Here is a 363-nt window from a genome sequence, read left to right on the forward strand (position 1 = left end):
CGCAGGAGGGGAAGACCCTCTATGAGATGGATTGATTCAGTGACTGGGGTAATCGGGATGGGTGTGTCAGAGGCGGTGCGGTTGGTGCAGGATAGAGCAGGGTTTAGGGCTGTTGTGCATAGGGTCGCTATGAGTTGGAAACGACTCGACGGCACATAACAACAACAACAACAACAACATTTTATTTTGGATTTGAGAAATTTCTACCGATACTTATTAATGGATAATGAGTTTTTCCTTGATCATGCTCAATTTATTTATGATACTAGCAAAATAATATTTCAGTTATGTTGTAGAAATTTTATTTCTGCTATACTTTCTGGAATACACACACACACACACACACACACACACACACACACA

Source organism: Elephantulus edwardii, unplaced genomic scaffold (genome assembly GCF_000299155.1).
Source record: "Elephantulus edwardii isolate Elephantulus edwardi_28Jun2011 unplaced genomic scaffold, EleEdw1.0 scaffold00240, whole genome shotgun sequence".
Lineage (NCBI taxonomy): Eukaryota > Metazoa > Chordata > Mammalia > Macroscelidea > Macroscelididae > Elephantulus > Elephantulus edwardii.